The 20,395-nt window shown below is 40.8% G+C and overlaps 1 long non-coding RNA gene across 2 annotated transcripts in view; it reads left to right on the top strand.

Moving 5' to 3' along the window:
* Nucleotides 1–20,395, top strand: part of LOC135174323 (uncharacterized) — a 108,309-nt gene that overhangs the window by 11,823 nt on the left and 76,091 nt on the right. The window lies entirely within an intron of this gene.

Below are 20,395 nucleotides of genomic sequence, written 5' to 3'. Positions count from 1 at the left end.
TGGTAGCTCTTTCTTTTTTAAAGTCAGATTTACAACAGAGGTAGGTGTGTGCATGTTTCTGCAAGTTTGTGCTTATTCAACTGATCAAATTGCGTTTTGCATCCCTGACTATCGCCTTTGCTTTCTGTGGACTCCCTGGATTATGGTGAGGGCAAAGATGTCAGCTGGAGACAGCTCATAGTTGAACCTGGGCAGGAAGCCAACCACATTGTCAGCAGATGTTTTGCAGTATGTGGGTCACTAAGAATAATCTAAGTTGTTGGGTTTTTTCCCCCCTTTTGAGCACTGTAAAGACTCTCAAGCTGACAACTAGAAGCACAGCTCTTCCACCCCAAAACTATTTGTTATTTAAATACAGTAAATCGTTAGTCTCCTTTGGGATTTCTGTAGCAAGCTGAACAACTGTTGTGCTAGAAAGGTGCACATGGCCATGTGTGCTGCTCTACCGTGGTAGCATACTGACCTGGACTGAAAACATTTATGTTTCTTTGAAAGAAGCTCAGAGTTCCATAAGCCCAAGTGATAACATGATCCTATAGAACTGAAATCTTTGCTTACTTTCTTACAATCTCAGTCTCTTCTACTGGAAAGTAATTAGTTTGATTTGTCAGGCAGGTGCTGTTGCCGCGGCTTGCCAGTGTGACACAAGCATGTTGAGAAACTCTTCTATCTCCCTTATGCAACCATTTCTGTCAGGAACATACATGGATACATATATGTTTATATGAATGCACACACATATACATATGGAGAACTTTTTCTTGGTGTGTTGCCTAGATGTGGTAATTATGGGTAACAGGAGAGGAGTTCTTTTTGTCATTGGTGTCTCAGGCTTGTGGCAGAGGGTATGCTTATACTTTACTAAGAGCAAAGACTGGTTGTGAAAAATCTAGACCACATAGTCTTTGGGCACAGATAATTCTTTCCATCTTGCAGACTCCAATCTCTTCCTCTTCTTTAGGCTAATGCTTGGGACAGAGTTATCCTGAGGCTTAAGTCTCTAATAAAGGGCCAAAAATTGTTGTGACAGTGACTTTGAATGAAATAGTAAAGCCTTTCCTCATGTGATTTTCTGTTGTGCAAGATTTGGGTAAAAGTAATAAACAATTGCAGATGCATATTGTTCCTAGACATAGAATCTGAACTAGGATTTGCTGTGTTACTTAGTGTGGTAGCTGTTGGTTAGCCCATTCCTCATGCTCCCACTCCATTCCTCTGCAGCTGCTGGATGAATTGTGCAGTAAGGGAGACTTTCATATTGCCACAAGTGCTTTGCTATGTGCAAATAGTTTTTTCTTTCCTGAAGCTGTTTCCAAACTTCTTGGACAGGTAAATTGGCTTTCCCAATATGCTCAGCAGTTTCTGTGTGGGTTCTTTGCTAAGATAAAAAGAAATTTAATTTCAAACCTCATCTTTTTCTTCTGTTACAAATGAATAAATGCATGTGTGTAAAGGAGGTGGAGTGATTTGTGAGTGATTTGTACTGAAGTGTTCTTGAAAAAAAAGAATCTTATCTTGAAGGAAATTATGTTTCTTAGAGGTTTTTACCAAGCTTATTCCATAAGGGATCATTCCCCCTGAGGTTTTATCACCACAAAATGTTTAGACTGACACTATGGCCGTTAGCTGCGAAACAGGTTTTAGTGTCAACAAGTGCATGATCCTGCCTATCCCACGCTCTGAAATAGAGGGAGATGGCAGCTGCTTTGTTAGCACCACACCATCGGGTCGTGGGATCTGGGGAGCTGCCCCAGCAGGTGCATGACTCAGCCCGGGGTGGTAACAGTCATTAAGAGGACTGTGACACCACTGTGTGTTAACTGGTGAACACTTTGTACCGAACTTGCCTCAATGATAGCAGCAATGAAAATTAAACTCCCCCATCCCTAGAAGGAAAAGGAAAAGTTTGTATCGGTAAGAACTTTAGCAGCCGTCCTGCTTGCTGAGCAGCATGGAGGTAGGCAAGCATGTCAGACACAATTACTGCTCCTTTTATAATAGCCCCCTTTTTTTCCAGACAAGCGGTGAAGTGAATTATCAGCCTGCTAAGCCAGATGTAACGCGCTCAGACCCAGGCAACGCTTTGCTTTCTGGATCTCTTCCAGCTCTGTTGCACCAGGGAGAAGCTGCTGTAAGAGTCCTTACTTCTCTATGCTGATGTGCCTGTTGCCCCTCAGCAGGGAGAGGAAGGAGGGGAAGGAGTCAGAAGGGATAGACACTTCTCTGGGCCATGGTAATGTGAAGTGTGAGAGGAGGATGGAAGATCTTGGCAGTGTCTTTTTGTACTCTCCATTCAGTCCCCGCTTCTCACTCTGAAGTACTATTTCTCTTCAAGCTGCTCCTCCCTCTGATTAAAAAAAATAAAGCCCAGTGGTGAGGAGGGGTGTCCTTTATTTGCCAGTTACGAGGCAGTTGTTGCCTCATCCTTCCCCTTTCTGTGTGTAATGCAGGCTGCAAGAGTGAAATTTCAAGCATTACAGTACTGTAACCACTCTGCGTGTGTAGAAAAATTGGAGGATTAAGAGCGAAAAGTGACTGAGTGGTAGACCCTTGTATAAAAATGACAGATGCCCTGGTTTAAAAGGTGACAATTTGCCTATGCAGTGAAATGGTTCTGTCAAGGCATCAGGAAATTTGGAGACTTGAATACAGAGAAGGAAGCATTTGAAAATGCAGTCTGCCTTGAGCTTCTGAAGTAGCCTCCGAGCTCCAGAACTGATGTTTTGTAATTTTGCCTTATCATCTGCTTGGGTTTATCATGGTGGTAATAGGGATAATGACAGAGAGTCAGTCATTTCCACTTAGATGCCAGTTTTTAAGTAATAATAAGCTCACAGCAGGTTTGATTTGGTCTGTGCTGAGAGTACCTGGGGTTATTTTCCCTCTGCTTTCTCATGGTAAATTATCTCAGCCCACCAGGGCCAAGCTGATTTTCTAGCTGTAAAAACAGAGTAGACGAACATACAGCACCGCACCGTGCTGTACACTTAGCTGCTTCCTCCTTTGTTGTTTTCTTTATGTTATTTAGGAAGGGAAAATTCTCTTAGCCACCCATTATGGTTCGAATCCAGGTCATAAAAAAAGAAGTAAACTAATAGTGGACTGTCTCCCCTAACCCTCTCACCCCATGCATCTCTCCCCTCTATTGCAATCCCTAATGGGAACATTTAAAACCAGCGCTTATGATAATGCCCTTGTTCCCATGGACACCACAGCGCTGCAGAACCAAGATTAATGGAGGACCATTGAGACTGGTCCTAAAAGATTGTCCCTCTTGTGTATTATGGTCTGTCATGCTGCATCCATTAGCAGAGGAGCGGAGGGTCCTCATCGTGTTGGTATCACTGGGACCAAATCGAGCTACTGCAAGATGGCATTTCCATAGCACATCAACAGATCATTTCACCACTGCTTAAGGCATCGTAAATTGGACTTATAGCTCAGCTGCTGGCATAAATAAGTCCCTTTGATAGTTAGTGGAAGACGTTATGACACTCCAGGGTACAGGAGGGGACATTGGCACTGTCATTTTTTTTCTCCAGCCCTGGCACCCTGGTGCCTCTGATCTTTCTGAAGATTCAGGGCACGCGCTCTTCATTACGGTTTGGGCACCAGGGACTTGTTTTTTTTGCAAGATTAATGAGCGCCACGGAAATTCTCCAGCGCATCTCGATAATTAAGTCTTTGTTTATCAAAAAACAAGTTATATTAGGAGCAGAAAATTCGCAGTAATTATTCATAATTCTAACAATTCAAGTATAGCTACCTCATTTGCCTGGGTAATTCTGCTTTTTAATTTCTTGCATACATTTGCATATTAATTTTGCCCGTCGGCTGCAGCAGGCTTTGACAGTTTGTTACTATGTGATGGTTTTCACAGGGGTGCGACTCAGTTGGGTGGCATTTCGACTGGGTGCAATGATAAATTATGAATTTTCTAATTTGCTGCATAATGAACTAACCCCTTCCAACCCAATTAAGAAAAAGGAAAAAAAAACCCACATGAAAAAAACTCCAAAACCCTAAGATGGTGTCTTTTAAATAATATTTCCCAGGTATTTAATCTCTCTGTTTTTGTTGTTGTTGTTTTGCAAGCATTTTTTCCCCCACTTAAAAAGCAGATGACTGCATTTGCAGCCTTTCAGAATGACTGTGCCTTTCCATATATCAAATATGATTCATGATTCATGTATCCCCAGACTATATTCATGCTGTAAATTGGCCACTCCTCAACCCTCAGGGCAATCACGGATGATAGCAAAGAAGTCCTAGTTTCTTCTCTGATGTCCAATTTGGGCTGAAGTGATCTGTGTGTATGAGTCTGTCTGTCTGTGTGTCGGGGAGCAGGGAATTCAAATGAGGGAAATAAATGTGTGTTTGTTTTACATACTTACTCGAGAGGCTGTACTGTTGTAAATTAACTGCTAAACTACTGTGTGGGTTTCCTTCTAATTTCTTAAAATGGTTGTAGAAATAAATATATATATGTATTTATTACTCCAGCATTATAAAAAAGGATCTGTGGAGACTTAATTTGTGGGTGAGAGAGAAGGGATTTTAGTTCAGTGTTGGTAAGTGTGTTCAGTACATTTGGTAATTTAATGCTCATAATGCAGCACTTAGAAAGCACAAGTATTGCTGGGTAAAATTTGTGGTGTTTCATTATACAACTGCAGACGGGCAAAACAGTTTAGAAATACAGTAGGCCTGATGCCATCTTGACTTTAAAGGATCTGAAATAACCCAGCCAATCTGTTTAGCGTGATACAAATACTGTAATTATACAATTGTGCTACATTTTTAATATAGAACAATTTCTATACATTGTGTTGTCTCTTAAAATCCTGCATTATTAAGAAAGCAAGCCATGATTTTATTGGAGGCTATACCACAACCACGTGGCAGTAGATCACGGAGGATTTTGACATTAATATCCCACAATCAAGCAGCAGAGAGCACGCAGCACTAATGCAAACGAACCACAAAGTGAAGATTACATAACATTAAATCTGCACATCCCCACAAGGCAGCTGAGGAGTCCTCCACGCTACCCTTGCCCAGCCTGGCAATGCACCACACAAAGCCTTGACACCACCTTACATGAATACAGCAGAACTGCGAAGTGCCGAGCACTGCCATTCAGCTCTGTCAGCATTATTCTAGTAGAGAGTGCACAATGTAAGCCTGGCACAACTGGGCATCGGGGAGCACAGGGATGTTGCAGCCTAATCTCACAGCTAAATTCATGCTTGCAGTATGAAGCAAGCTGCAATAATACTGAGCACAATACAGCGTTATCACGACATATATTATAGCCATTCAGCACAGCCACAAAGCGTGGTGACACACTGCATGTTTGTACATAAAAGTAGAAGCTGTCTGTACTCAACTGTACAGACAGTGTGGTGCTGGTGCCTCTTGCCAGAGCTGTACACCCACCCCGGTCCAGACATGACTACCTACAGACAAAAAAACCCAGAGAAATGCAGGCAACAGCACCGTTAGCTGCCCCAGCCTGCACTCCTCTGGTACAACACACAGACCCACAGCACAAATCTATAATAAAACCCAAATAAATGCCTGATGCATTGTCTCATTACTGCACAATTTGTTCTGAGTGATACTACAGCACAGTTGAAGATCACTTTGCCTCATACTGTCATAAAATAAATACAGCTTATCTCAAATGTACCACAGTGGCCTAAAAGCGAGCACCTTGTTACTGCTTTATACTAATTACAAAATTCCTTAAACTTTTTTTTCCATTTTTTCGTATCTTCATTGCTTTGAATTTTTGTATGATTAAGAAGGCTTTTAGTATGTTAAAATCTTCCAAGCCAACATTATTTTAACAATCAAGTCAATGTTACTTTAGCAACGGTGATTAACCTCTAATTTCCCTCCTAATTTAACTTTGTGGTGAATGCAGTTTTTTGATTCTGAATAGGAATGATTTTTTAATGAATGCTTTTTTTAATGTGTGAAAAGAAGTCCTGTCTCTGACTTTTTATGAAGACAAGTCCAAAACCTGGTCAAGTACTTCAGTGATGCAACCAGTAACCCAAACAAGTCATCAAGTTCCTCATCACCACAATTAATTGAACAAGGACGGGGTGCATAATGTTCAGCTGCTGTGCTCTCACTGAGTTGGTACCTCAGGAGTAGTGAGCACCCCGGATTCTGGGGTGTGGCTGGGAAGTGTCGGTCTGGAGGGTGTCTGTAGCTCTGCTCCGTGGAAAAGCACAGTGATGCCCCACAGTGTGAAGCTAACAATGCAGCGCCGAAGAGAGCTGATGTTGCTGCAACTCAGTGTCATGCTACACATGACAGTCTTGTTTTCTGGTGTCTGCTTGACAGAACATTAGAACTGCATAAAGGGAAGTGACTGATCATTAGGTGCACGCTAATAACATGAGCTGTTCACTGAAAATATCATTATACCCCAGTAAAGTGCACAGTTAGTACATGGCAATTAATATTTATCTAATCTGATTTAGAGTAGGGCTTTCTGTAATGCCCACTGCTGTATCATCTATGCTGTGATCAAATGCAGCAGTCATATATAGCAATGCATCTTCCCAGACTTCAGTCTCCTCCCTTCCCTCATTCTCCTTCACTTTGTTATTTATTATTATTCAAATTTATACATCACTAAACAAAAGAGCACTCATCCCAAGCCACTGATAAACTCTTAAAAATACATCTCATAAAATGAGCAGACTCCATAATTATCCATGGATAAAAAAGCAACAGCAACCACGTCACTACACTGAATTTAATCAAAATCACTAACAAACCACCACCAGAGTTCCTTCCAACCATATCTTTGCTCATCCTTTGTCAATGAGCTATATAGAAAAGACTGGTTTTGCACTGACACCTGAAGGCTGTTTTGAAGCAAAAAATGAAGTGTATTTGAAGGTTGTAGATCCTATCAAGTACTCTTTCCTTTCATACTTGGGCTGATTTCATGGGGTAACAGTAGCAATATCATGTCCTGAACTAGTGCATATATTAGTTTGAGTTGTAACATTCCAGTATGACGATGGTGCTGATTGAGCATGGGTGACTTGAGAACTGATTTAAAGTTTTAAAAGTGTTAATTCTTGAGTAAAGATATAGCCTTAGAAGCAATGGCCATTTAAGACAGGAGAGCAGTTTAAAGCCAGCCTCATTCACCTTCAGCTGAAGAGTAGAAACTTTCTAATGGAGGTTGTGTATCTGCCCTACTGGACAGGGTAGAGGTAATGAACTTGCAGTGTTAATTGCGGTGCTTGGCTGTTCAGCAGCTGCAGTAGATGTTTACCCACAGTGCTTTCTGCTGAGGCAGACTTGGAAAGGTCTGAAGAAGGGACATTTGGTCACACATGGACTGATTGCTGGCCCTAGTAAGAAAAGTTATGAGTTGTTTTCTCTTGAGTATCTACAGAAGGAAGTGGTGGACTATCAAGAAGAGGTCTCTATGTGCTTGTGGAGAAGAAGAAATGGTAGGACTAATCGTTATGAAAAAGCTTTTGAGGCATGAATCTTGCTGGAATGGTTCTGGAGGACCTCATAAGAGGGATGGGTTAATCTTGTACATATCCTTCAACAGCTGTCCTTGCAGGGGTTTATTTTCTCAGTCAGGCCATGGTTTCTTCGTGGAAAGTGAGCTGGGAATCTAAAACACAACCCAAAAGTGAGATAATCATAAAGCAATGTGGACTATCAGGCATCCAGTGCCCGAGGGCAGCCCTTCACCTGCTTTTCTTTAGCTGTGTCAAGGTAGCCAGATTGCTTTAATCAACTTACAATTTCACAAAATACCTTTTTGCCTCTTGTGGAGAAGAGTTAGTGAGTTTGACATTCACTTAAATTCATGCACTACTGTTTTCTGACTTGTGATGTGTTTTCAAAATTGGTTGTGAGGTGAGCCTAGTTTAGAGATTTAATTCTGTAGACCACTCTTTCATGGACCATTTTCTTTCCCAACACCTTAATCCTCTGTGTTTGACTCTTATGGGTGCTTCACTGTGTGGCTTGCTGTAGGTGTTCCAAATAAGCCAGCATTTTTGTAGAAATTGTGGACATTATAGTCCCTTAGAATATTCTCTTTATTTGAGAGGTTCTTCCAGTGTTTCTTCCTTCAAGATTTTATATTGCATCTCACAAGCACACTGCTGGTTCATACTAGAATGGAGATAAACCCCACGGCACTAGAGCTTGTGGGCGTTGAGAAAGGGGCTCTGTGAATCCTTCCATACAGCTCATCTGGTACTCATCTAATAGTTTTCTTAATAATAGTGGATATTTTGCTTAGGGGAAAAAAATCTATACACTCTATAAGAAAATTCAGAATGATTTCCTATTTAAAACTGATTCTGACTCCAGAACGGTTAATAAAGAAGAATCAGCAGGTTATGTAACCCACCTGTTCAGTCTTTATGATACTACTCCTGTATTTCCCTGCAGAGGTGTGCATATTAAAATTGCTCCCCTACTACCATGGGTGAGAGAAACTTCTCTCTACAGAAGTAGAAGACAATGTATTTAGTGCTGCAAGATAGAGAAATAAGCTACTGAAGATACAGTGCATAAATGCACTTCTATAACTACAACTTCTATAACTACCTTTAGTATAGCTTTTAAAACAATTCTACAATTACCAATGAATTAGTTAAATTAGATTTTAACATCTCTTTCTCAAAGAGATGTATGGATGAGGGGAAAACCAAGGGGTTTTGTTGCTCTAGAAAAATCTCACTTTTAACCTTTCTAAAATCAGCATACGCACAAGTCTGTGACACTTGAGACAGTCTTTGCCCAAACAAACAAAATTTGCACATTATTCTATAGGTATTGCTACATTCTTAAAGCTTCAGCCTGCAGGAAGCTACTTCCTCTTGTGTATACAACTACTGCTCAATGTTTTTACTTGCTATTCTTCTAGATAAAGTAGGTGCACAAGCTCCTGCTCCCCTGCAGCATGAGCACACAAATAATCTCTCTCATTCTGTAACAGTAGGTAAACTTGATCAAAGGTTAGTCTTGTGTCCAAATACACATGGGAGATGTGAAAACGCTTCAAGTTGATTTCAGAGCACCTTATCCCATCTTCAGCAGTGACCATGAAGTACTATATGACAGCAGATAAATATGTGGAGTCTTGCAAGAGCTGATTTTCTAGAACTTCAGTGATTAGATCTGTTAGTTTGCTCAATATAGAGAAACAGTCTTACCTGTGCAAACTTGAGTGCTCTTTTGTTTGTTTAGAAGTGCCTTTTTCGACTGTGTCATTTAGAATATGTAAGGACAAACAAAAACAGCTCTGAAAAATCACTACCAATCTGTAAAATAATATCTGAAGGTGCACTGGAGAAGAATGCTGAGTCCAGGCAGCCAGGGCTTGGGCACAACACCAGCAATAGGGCTTCCCTCTGCTGTGCTTTGCTGAAGTGGTGGCCAGCTGTTTGGTCTGGAGATTTATTCACCTTGCAAAGCATGAGCCAACAGTGTGCCCAGGTGGCCAAGAAGTCCAAAGGCATCCTGGTCTGTATCAGGAATAGTGTGACCAGCAGGACCAGGAAGGTCATTCTGCCCCTGTACTCAGCACTGGTTAGGCCACACTTTGAGTTCTGTGTCCAGTTCTGGGCCCCTCAATTTAAGAAAGATGTTGAAGTGCTTGAACGTGTCCAGAGAAGGGCAATGAGGCTGGTGAGGGGGCTGGAGCACAGCCCTATGAGGAGCAGATGAGGGAGCTGGGGTGGTTCAGCCTGGAGAAGGGGAGGCTCAGGGAAGACCTCATTGCTGTCTACAACTACCTGAAAGGAGGTTGTAGTCAGGTGGGAGTTGGCCTCTCACGGAAAGAGTGATTGGCCATTGGAATGGGCTGCCCGGGGAGGTGGAGGATTCACCATTCCTGGAGGTGTTTAAAAGGAGACAGGATGAGACACTTAGTGCCATGGTTTAGTTAATTAGAAGGGTTAGGTGATAGGTTGGACTCGATGATCCTGGAGGTCTTTTCCAACCTGGTTAATTCTGTGATTCTGTGATTCAGTTAGGTCTTCACCATATCATTTCAGTATCTGAAGGGGACCTACAAGAAAGTTGGGGAGGAACTTTTTACAGGGCCCTGTAGCAGTAACACAAAGGACAGTGGTTTTAAACTACAGCAGGGTAGATTTAGAAGGAAGTTCTTTAAAATGAAGGTAGTGAAATACTGGAGCAGGTTGCCCAGAGAGATAGGGGAGGCCCCATGGCAGGAAATGTTCAAGGTCGATCTTGATAGGGCCCTGAGCAACCTGATTTAGTAAAAGATGTCCCTGCTCACTGCAGGGAGATTGGACAAGATGACCTTAGAGGGTCCCTTCCAGCTGGATGTGACTCTCTGATTTCCTTATTTTTGGTGCAAATAATTGTTATTTTTGTTTTGCTTTCCATATTAAGCATTTGTATTTTTAAAAACCTAAAAAGGAAAAATCTGAGTTTTCAGTTGTGTTAAAGAGACCATTCCTTCAAAAATGATCCACTGTGAGTTCTAAGAGAATAAAACCTTCCAGGTTTATTCATAAAGCAGTATTTGTAAGTCGTCCTCAACATGACAACAATAGCCATGTGTAAATCATTATTAATAATAAAATACCAGTGAAAGGACTGAAAACTTTTTAAAATAACAGTGAAAAATATGCAAGACAGCTAGTTCAGATCCTAAAGCTATAAATACACAAGGGAATAGTTATTTAACATGTGCTGTAATTTGCACTATTTAAGTCTAATATTAGAGCTGTGGCTTTTTTATGTCAGAACTAGAATGCTTCAGCAGTGCTAGATAAAAATGGTCATTTCTGCACTTGCTGAAATAGATTATGCTTTATTTTGTAAGAATGCCATGTAGGTTTAATCTATGTTAGCTGTGATCTTTCTCATTATGTGAGTAGGACATAGGAAAAAAATGCTTTAATCTCCTTACAGTCAGTAAAGACAAACTGTATTTAAATTTCTGTAATGATCTGGGAAGATTGACAGAATGCAGTAAAGTTCGTCAAAAGGATGATGTGCATTGACTTAACTCTCCTGGCTAATGGGCTCAGTCCAGTTTGTTTTATTGTGACATGGGGGAAAGAATTCAATATATAATTTTGTGTCATTTAGGACAGCCATGAATGTAGAATCAGAGGAAGGAAAGGGAGAAAAAAAAATAATAACTGTTCAAATAATTTTAGCCTGAGAAGCAAATAGATTTGACTGCAGTGCCCAACCCCCCTAACTGTATTTGTGTACACTGGTTCAGAGTTTAAGATTCAGATAACACTCAGTATTCAAATTTGTCATAAGCCATATGTGCAGGTGAGAAATTGCAACGTTTTGAACTGTTTAAAATTCATTTTATTTGAAACTGTGCTTCAAAACCAGAGCAGTCCTGCTAACATTCAGATTATCACTTGACTCTTTAATAATATTGCTGGAGATACTTTGAGCAGATCTAATTTTAAAGTACAGGTATTTAGTTGGATTTTAAACCCCTTACCAAGTAAGTTGCATCATGTTTGTATCAAACTTGATTGTGCTATTTGCTTTTAGTGGGATATTGTGTACAGACCATCGCTTACTTTTATTTTGATTATAATTAGGAAAGCATACACAGCACTCAAAAGGAGAAAAAAAAAAGCAACATTTTAAGTGGGTACTTCTGTAACAGTGCTTTGGTAGGGTGATCTGGTTTTACTGATGTATTAGTGTATAAAAAGAATTGAGTATAGGCTGGGAAAGGACAATACTGTTATGCCATTTTTATATAAGGTATAAACCTAAGCCCATATATTGGCACCCTGGGGCTTGCTTGCTGCACTATATCATACTCTTGATGGCTAATTCTGGAGGTAGTTGTGAACCAAGCATGTTTCATACCGAGGTTAATGCTCAGTAGGAAGCAGGGCTACTGTGGTCTAGACAAAACTCGTCCTGTCTAACTTCAGCGTGTAGCCTCCTTTTCCCACTCAGCTTGCTGAAGGTTTTACAATGCTATTGTTTCCCAGCCACCAACGATGCATTTTGGAACGATCTTTAATTTAGCACCCTGTCTTTGTCTGCCCACGGTGCTTTTTGTTCTGCACAAAAGCAAAGTGGTGTTGCTTGTTCACTAACCCAAAAGCAGTGGCAATATTAAGGAGAGAAACCAAGACAAACAAAACTGGTTAGGGCTAGATTTGCTTTCAGAGAACCTATTTCTGTCACAGGGGGATGGATAGATAAAATAATATTTCAATAATTTATGCAGTGTGCACAGAAGAAACGTTGGAAATTTGAAACAGAAGTGACATGTAAATAACAACTGAAGTTGATAACTGCTTTAATCAGCTCAGGTGATAGTTCTAAAATTAATGGAAATACTGCTCCTGTTTTCAGCTCATGAATGGATAAAGGCTTTTGGATAGATTTCTTCTCCCAGAAGTTCTTTGCAGTCTTGTTCTCTACACTGCAATGTGGGATCAGATTTGGCCATGACCTCGATATGAACTCTCTCCTTATCGCCAAGAGTCAACATGATCTAGTGGTCAGCATAAGGCTGGAAGAAACAGAGACTCAACACTCAGTCCTCAGCTCAAGACTCATTTTGGGGACAGTCTTAAATGCCTTCACTGCTCTGTGCCTCAGTTTACCTGTCAGTAAGTGAAGGTATTTATCAGCTTCCTTGGGGAATCATGAGGTGTAAGGAATACCATGCTTGGAAACTTTCAAACCGTTGATCTCCCTAATGAGTGCTGAGCACCTTTGCCTCTTTCCCACTCCCTGAGCCTCTGTATGTCTGGTTGGTCACAGCATCTTTTCCTCAGATTCCTCTGTCAGCTCAGTATAAAAAGAGAAGTTGCTATGGCATCAACTTGGTGCTCACAGGGAAGGCGGAGAGGAGCAGGCAGAGCTGCCTGGAGCCTGGGCAACGGTGGGGCGGAAGCGGGAAGGCAGCCGGGAGGGCTTGAGTGCGACACCAGAGGCTCTTGCACCTGCAGCCACGCAGCCGCTGAGTGTGGAGGTCGGGGTCTGACAGTCCCTCAATGCAGACCCTGGGTATCTTGCGGGATTCATGTGGAGGCGTGCTATTGTGTTGCAGGAATCTTTGTGCTGGCTGCTTGCTTTTGTTGGCTTGCTGTTGGCAGGGGCAGGTCACTTGTGTCACAACTCCAGCATGGCACAGAGGTCCTAGCCCAGGGCAATGGCTGTGGCAGCTGTGGGAGACTCAGGGCTCTGTGTTGGCTCAGAAAGGTCGAATCCCAAAAGGCCGGGAGCAGGAAGGTGCTGGCACATCACTGTGTGAGAGGTTGTTGAAGAAGTTGAAGCCTCTTTTTTCTGTCTCTCCCTTTCCTTCTCTCTTCTCTCTCCATCTCTGCCTGCCCCCCCTCCTGCCAGCCCTTTGTCGACACTTGATCATTTACATCAAGTTGACATTCGCAGAGTTTACTCAGGGGTCTGTAATTGTATTCTTTCACCGGTTCTGCATTACCAACCATGAAAATGGAATCTTATCATCCCTGACCAATTTTTAATGTACAAAATGATTTGGCCGAGGTTCAAAGGGAGTCACAATTGAAATCAGGTGAATGATACATGTAGGGTTTTTTTCAGTTTCTCCGTGCCTTGATTTGATTTTTCTCGTATGGCATACAGGGAGATGTAGCTTATTTTTATGTGTGTGTGTGTGTGTGTGTGTGTACAAGCTATATAAATGCATGTATATACTCTGCACATACTCCAGTGCACTATCTGCCTATCTATATTTTGTGTACATATCACTCACATTTACCCATTTGCAATGCAACGGATGACAATGAAGTTTGCTCTAATCCCTAAAAAGCAATCAAAGAATTGTAACAGGGTTAGAGTCTGCTGATAGTGCACTGCGATTAATAGGACATTATTAAATAGCCCCCCCTCCTCCAGCTCCTCTTCCCTCCACCCCCCTCCCCCGCCATCTTGCCACATGAAAAGAGGCCTGGGAGACTAAATAAATAAATAAATGAGGGTGCATTTACATTATAAAGAATAGGGAAGAAAACAATAGGGAATCCTCCTCACTGAAAGACATACCATCTCCAAAGGGAAAGAGTCCTCAAAGTGTTGGGGGGGAAAGGGGAGTTCCTGATCTCAAATATCATTAGAATGTTTTTTATCTTTTGGCAGTTTCATATGGTGAATAATGTGGACATTTATAACTCAGTCAAGCTGCTTCTTTCAAGGGTACTGTTCCTTAAGATCAAGGAATCTATCAACTTACATAGCTCCTTTAGCTATCTTATCTGAGTGCCTCACAAACAGGAATGTATTTATCCACACAATCCCTGGGCAGGAGAAAAATATTCTTGTCCTCATCCTATACATGGAGGAAAATGACAAAGAGATCCAGGGCCTCAAAACAGCTGCTGATTTTGGAGGGCCTGCCTTAAGGCACCCAGGACTTTATAGCTTTACTTTTCTGTAGAGCTGCTGCATCCCATTCTCCTACTGGTATGCTGGAGACCTTAGCTCTGTTTTTGAGAACTACACTAAACAAATGTCAGATTTGACACTTCAAAGCCATTAGCCATTTTTAGATAAATGACTTCCTTGAGGTCATACAGAGAGCGGTTGGTCTTCCTGGGAACTGAACCTGGCCTTTCCTAACTGCAGAATGCTGTTTCTTGAGAAGATAGAGAACATGTGCTGGTAGGGAAGTGAGTCTGTATTTTGTGTTAATGTGTGCTTGGAATATCAAGAGAATCAGCAAGAGGGGCTTCCTGCTTCATGCTCAGAATGGACTGATGGTGGTCCACTCTGGGAGGAGGGAAGATCTCACATGTTGTCACTATGCCAGGATGTGTGTGCAACTTCCAGGAAAGCAAGTCATAGAATCATAGAATCAACCAGGTTGGAAGAGACCTCCAAGATCATCCAGTCTGGCACTAAGTGCCTCACCCAGTCTTTTCTTGAACACCTACAGGGACGGTGCCTCCACCACCTCCCCGGGCAGCCCATTCCAATGCAAATCACTCTCTCTGTGAAGAACTTCCTCCTAACATCCAGCCTATACCTCTCCTGGCACAACTTGAGACTGTGTCCCCTCGTTCTATTGCTGGCTGCCTGGGAGAAGAGACCAACCCCCACCTGGCTGCAGCCTCCCTTCAGGTAGTTGTAGACAGCAATGAGATCAGCCCTGAGCCTCCTCTTCTCCAGGCTAAACAACCCCAGCTCCCTCAGTCTCAGTGCAATGACAATAGAGGAAAGAGGTTCGAAGTGCTATTAGGGTTAATATTTTTTGACTGGGTTGGAAAATGGTATAACTCAAGCATATATTTGGTGGGGATTTGTAGTGTTCAAGTGGCTGGTAAATCAAAAGAGCATTTCAGGATGCTCTGCTGGTGATATCAAAGCTCTGGGTAAAACATCAACCAAACCTGGAAGCACACTTAAACCATATGTGCTATGAAGTAAATCTTGTGATGAATTCTCACAAGATTCAGTGTACTTCGTGCAGTATCCATTTTTCTTAATTGGGAGGTTGAGTTATGTGACATTCTTAAACACATTTGGAGTTTTAGTGATATTCCAGTTCTAAGGAAGCTATCCCTGAAGTACTTGACCTCCATGAAAAAAAAAAAGTAGATTCTTTAAGCAGTCATCAGTTCCTCTAAGTTTTGATGGATTTCCAGAACTGGGAACTGCCCTCATACCTTTATTGCTGTGAAATAAGAAGTGTAAAGCCTGTGCTTGTACAGTTAGCCTAGATAGAAACTGTGTCCTTCTGATAAATAATGTACAAATTTCCCTCCAGTCTGTGGCAAAATATAGAGACTTCTGAAACTTCTTGTTGCATAATCTATTTATTGTCTTGCTCATACAGCTGTGATTTTATACTGAATTCTAGATATTAGCCTGACCAGAATGAAATGAATGTTCATCTCACAGATGCCTTCAGACAGTGTTTTGATGTTTTATGGTGAATAGCATTACTAAAAATGATTTGCATACTCTCTTTGGAGTTGTTTTGGCAGGGTGGTTTTCTATACTGGAGTCAACACATTGCACACATAACAACTGGGAGAATGCAGTTGATTTCCTTACTTCAGAAGGATCTGGTGACACATCTAAAAATATGATGATGGCTAAGCACTGGCTCAAAGATGACAAAAATCAAAGAAAGCTTTTCTGTGCAAAGCTTTGTTTCCATAGCCTGTGTTCTTGAAAAAGTGTGTTAGTGACAAAGTAGAGGGCTCAGCTACTCTTTTCATATCTAAGCTGTTGACATTGTTGTGTGAGAAACCAACAGAGGTGCAATTGTAAATAAGTTTCCTTGATACAGAGAGACAAAGACAGTATTTTCTAAGGCATGTGAAATAAAGCAAACAAAATAAGGAGTAATTCCTTCTTGGAAGGAATGATTGACATGATTGATGATTGTCCTGAGAAACATTTGGGATGGCTCTCTTCTTTCTCCAAAGGAAAGCTTTAGATCTTTTTCGCTTGTTTGTGAGGGGCAGGAAAATGAAAGAACCATGTTAGTGTAGCTGTTTGAATGTAATTTTCAGGAAACTAACCATAAATTATATGTCTGGCCAGCAGAAAGTGTACTAGAAAGTAAAGTTAAATGCACTAAGATACTGTCAGGGTGACAAGTGTTAATTTTCTGTATTCCTGAGCCTGGCACTATGTATGCTATCTGACCTCATAAAGTCCATGTGCGCCAAAGCTTTTTTCAGCATGTTCCAGATGGTGAAAACTTTATACTTTGGAAAATTTGCAGTGCTTAACTTCAACAAATTCATTGCAAGTAACCTGGGAAACTGAGAAGGCAGTGCAGCTAGTAGTTATTGGGATAGTGTCAAAGTGAAGGCTCTGATTCTGTAAGAGGTGAGATGTGTTGCAGACTGCTGAGGTGTTCTTACAAACATGTAGTTAACTGACTGTTGTATAAGAATCTAAGCATGATGGAAAACTTCATCTTTCTTCTGTATTTGCTGTGCTACCAATCCTTGTTGTGATACAGAATATCAGCACTTATTTTCTGGTTTAGATCTGGTTTCAATATGATAATGCCTGCATTTAGCTTTACTGTAAAAATGATTACCTACCTAGCATAGCATAACTCAAGATGGTCTTCTGGTTTTGATCAGAGTGATACAGAAGATAGTAATATATAGCCTTTGTTAAATAAGTGTGAGGTGAAAATTTATAACAGGCTGTAAGTATCATAATGAATGTCTATAATGAAGTCTGCTTTTAGCTGTTGATTTTTATTATTGCAGGATCACCTGTATCACAGGAGCATTCCTGACATTTGCCAGAGGTAGAAAGATTTATCCTTGGGCTAAAGGGAAATGCCACAGGCAGAAACTATGATAAATTGTGTGAGTTTTTCACAGTAGATTATCTACAATTAATACTAAAAGAAAAGCAGCTGAACAGAACCACTGCACCCCCCACAAAATCAATTCTGGAATCAAAACATCGTGACTAAAACTACCTACTTAAACATTTTTATTTCAGTTTAGAGGAGCTGTGAGTGAAAAAGAGGAGCTCGTTAACTAAATCTCAAAAAAGAGCAGAATTGCAGGTAATTAAATTACCTCCTTTGGGATACCATCATTTCACAGGAGATGTGTTAATCTTTGGAGAAAAGAAAGCTTGAGAGTTATCAAAAAAAAAAAAAAAAAAAAAAAAGAAGAAGGAACATGAACCAAAAGCAAAAGCTGGGACCAACATTCTGGTACAGCTGAATGAAACAAGGTATTTTTCACACAAAATATGCCATACATGAGCTTAATTTTGTTGAATGCAATTCAGCATAAGATATCCAGAAGACAAAACTGAACAAAAACTGTTTTGATCTCACAAAAAGATGCATCAGGATAAAAAAAAAAAAGTCCAAAAGCTTTGGGAAAATAAAACTTTCAGAAACGTTGTCTGATTAAATACTTTGTAAATGTCTTCTTGGATTCCAGCTTTCTGTTGTCTCTCAAAGCCTTTTAGCAGATAGGATCACTTTCCTAAATTGCATGATTTGTTCAGTCTCCAGAGCACTTCAGACTTGTCCCTCTGCATCTGAGACCCATGTGCTTAGAGTTAATTTTCGGTTCTTAGCAGGTTTGAAAGTTCTACAAGCTTTAGTTGCCTCTGTGTGAGCACTCTGTTACCAAGAAATCAATGCAGAAGATGCTGCAGATTTTTACCTCTGCAAGGCAGAAATGACAGTAGCTACATGCAGTGGGTAGCATGTGTTTACTGGCTTTTCTAAGCAAAAAGACATGCTAAGCACCCTGACAGGCCACGTTTGTGTGGAAGGGAGGCACCTCTCTCTTTCCAGCTTCCAGTCAAGCTTGAATCTCCATGCCAAGAATATAATCTATTGCTGATTTTTAAATTTGACTCATTATGTGAGACAGTGTCAAGCCAATAAACCCCAAAGTTTTGTAAATCAGCAATAGAAAAGCTTCCATGACATTAACCAAACCAAACAAACAAGCGAACTAAGCCACCAAAAACCCTCCACCATAAGTCTGGAGGAATCTTAATTATAAAGAAGCAGAATTTCTCTGGGTTATTTGTTACTTAGAGAACATTGCTTCTTCATGGGTGCAAAACAGGCAGGGAATCTGATTAGAAAGAAGCAGGCACAATCAATAATAAAAGTGAGATTGATTCCTCTTTCCTTCAATCTCTTGAGTTATATACTTAAAGTAAACAAACTGTGTACCTGGGGAGATGTGGCTTTGTTGTGATAATCCTCTGCATTTTGAGTACAACTGAGTGTGATATTTCTTTTTCCTCTTTTATATAAATGAGATTGCTGGGCTTTATTTTATCATCACTTTTCATGCAAATGTTTTCCACTCCTTGTGCATTTGAAAAAATCAAAGTAACTTTTGTCCTCCAGTTCTTTAAATTATTTAAGGCCATATTTGGAAAGGGAAGGAGCTGATCAAGCCTTTTATTTGGGGCTGAGCAAGAAGATCTAGAGATTTTTGAGATATGTTTTGCTATTGGTCTTCATAATGTTGCAGTTCCCTTAATCTTGAAATGCCTTGCAAGTCAAAGCAGTAGAGTTCAGTAGATCAGGATATGTGATACTGGAGCCAAAGTGTAGATTTGATAAATATCCTGTGAAAGGAACAGCTTTGTAAAATATCCATATTTGAGTCTAGTGAGTCACCCTATTGTATTTTAAAAAGAACTGGAATGCAGGTCTCTCACAAATAGCCGGTTGCATCCCTTGGTTTAAAAATGCGGACTTCTGAGAACCCTTTCTCCTGACATCTTTTTTCTGGTTACCAAACCTTTCCATTCCTTCTATTCTGTCTTTCCTTTTTTACTCACTTTCTTAACCTTGTCCTGCCACCTTGAAGCTGCTCACTCTTCTTCCTTTTGAGATGCCCAGGAAAAAAGGTGGATTTTTCAGCTATTGTTCTGCTCAGGCCATTGTATATTGAAATGGCTGAAAACACAATATTAAAATGGAAGAGGACATCTAGAAAGACTTTCATTTAACCAAAGCATATAGAGAAATAAACCTAGCTCAGTGAAGTGGCTGGTATAGGCTCAAATACATGTAAATAGTTTTGCTTCCTACTACTTCTGCCAGGCAACCAGCAATAGAACAAGGGGACACAGTCTCAAGTTGTGTTGGGGGCAGTATAGGCTGGATGTTAGGAGGAAGTTCTTCCCAGAGAGAGTGATTGGCATTGGAATGGGCTGCCCAGGAAGGTGGTGGAGTCACCATCCCTGGAGGTCTTCAAGAAAAGACTGGATGAGGCACTTAGTGCCATGGTCTAGTTGACTGGCTAGGGCTGGGTGCTAGGTTGGACTGGATGATCATGGAGGTCTCTTCCAACCTGGTTGATTCTATGATTCTACTTCTAAGGAGGTGCACAAAGCTAGAAGTAATTTTATAGAATCCCACAGGTCAGTCATTTTGTCAATGTGCAGTGAATTATCTGATGTCACCAAATGATGGGAGAGTTTAAAGACAGAGGAGGTGGAAGTTTATGTTGTTCTTCCTGTTCTTGTCTCTGTGAAGTGCCTCACTGTTTACCCATGAAATGCAGACTTCTGTGAATAGTTCTTTCTTCGGAGTTTGAACACTCTCTTAAATAAACTCTTCCTATTAGTAGGTCCTATTGACATCAGACTGCTGTATCATGTTTAATTGAAAGTGGCAAGCAAATACTGTACAACTGCTTCTAAAATGCCTGGGAGCTATTTGAAAGCTTTAGTATGTTAGAGGAGAAAATGGCCTGGTTCTACCTCCTTTTCTTGAGGGAGAGAATTAGACGATGAGAGGAAGAGAAAATTAACTTTCCTGTACTCCAGAACTGCTTTATCTATGACTGCCTAGGCTGTGGGATACTTCTGCTTTTTTTAATGATTGAATTTCTGTGGATATCCTTTCTGT

The sequence above is a fragment of the Pogoniulus pusillus genome, chromosome 1 (assembly GCF_015220805.1).
Source record: "Pogoniulus pusillus isolate bPogPus1 chromosome 1, bPogPus1.pri, whole genome shotgun sequence".
Lineage (NCBI taxonomy): Eukaryota > Metazoa > Chordata > Aves > Piciformes > Lybiidae > Pogoniulus > Pogoniulus pusillus.
Note: the sequence above shows the minus strand (reverse complement) of the source record. Positions and strands in the feature narration are given on the sequence as shown.